Genomic DNA, 684 nt, shown 5'->3' on the forward strand with positions numbered 1-684 from the left:
CAGAATAGGAGAAAATCTTACCAGCCACTCTTGGAGTTCTTTATATATTCTAGACATTAATTTTTGGGGTATGTTAAGTTAAAGGCTTAAACAACCCAATCAATAAATGCACAAATGAAAAGACACTTCTCAGATATCTCAATAGCCAATAACTATATGAAAGAAACGTTCAACATCTTAGCCATTAGGAAAATGTAAATCAAAACTACACTGAGATTCTATCTCAACACAGGAGAATGACTATCATAAAGAAAATTCTTGTGAGGATATTCGGTGGGGGTCTGCTACACTGCTGGTGGAAATATAAGTTAGTACAGCCACTACAGAAGTCAGCATGGGAGTTCCTCAAAAACTAAGTTGGGCCAGGGATTTAGCTCAGTGGTTCCACCACCTACCTTGCAAACAAGGACCAGAGTTTGATCCCCAGTACCAAAAAAAAAAAAAAACAAAAGCAAAAAAACTAATAGAGTTACCATTTGATCCAGCTATTTCTCTCCTTATGGAACAACTCATAATAGCCAAGATACGTAGTCGGCTTAGATGCCCATCAACAGATAAACGGTTAAGACAAAAAAGAATTTATATTCATCCTTTTTTCCTGCAAATGATAAATTTCATTCTTATGGCTAAATGCTTTGAGGGTATGTATATATGTGTGTGTGTGTGTGTGTGTGTGTGTGTGTG

This window comes from Fukomys damarensis, unplaced genomic scaffold (genome assembly GCF_012274545.1).
Source record: "Fukomys damarensis isolate Sample0158 unplaced genomic scaffold, DMR_v1.0_HiC HiC_scaffold_32, whole genome shotgun sequence".
Lineage (NCBI taxonomy): Eukaryota > Metazoa > Chordata > Mammalia > Rodentia > Bathyergidae > Fukomys > Fukomys damarensis.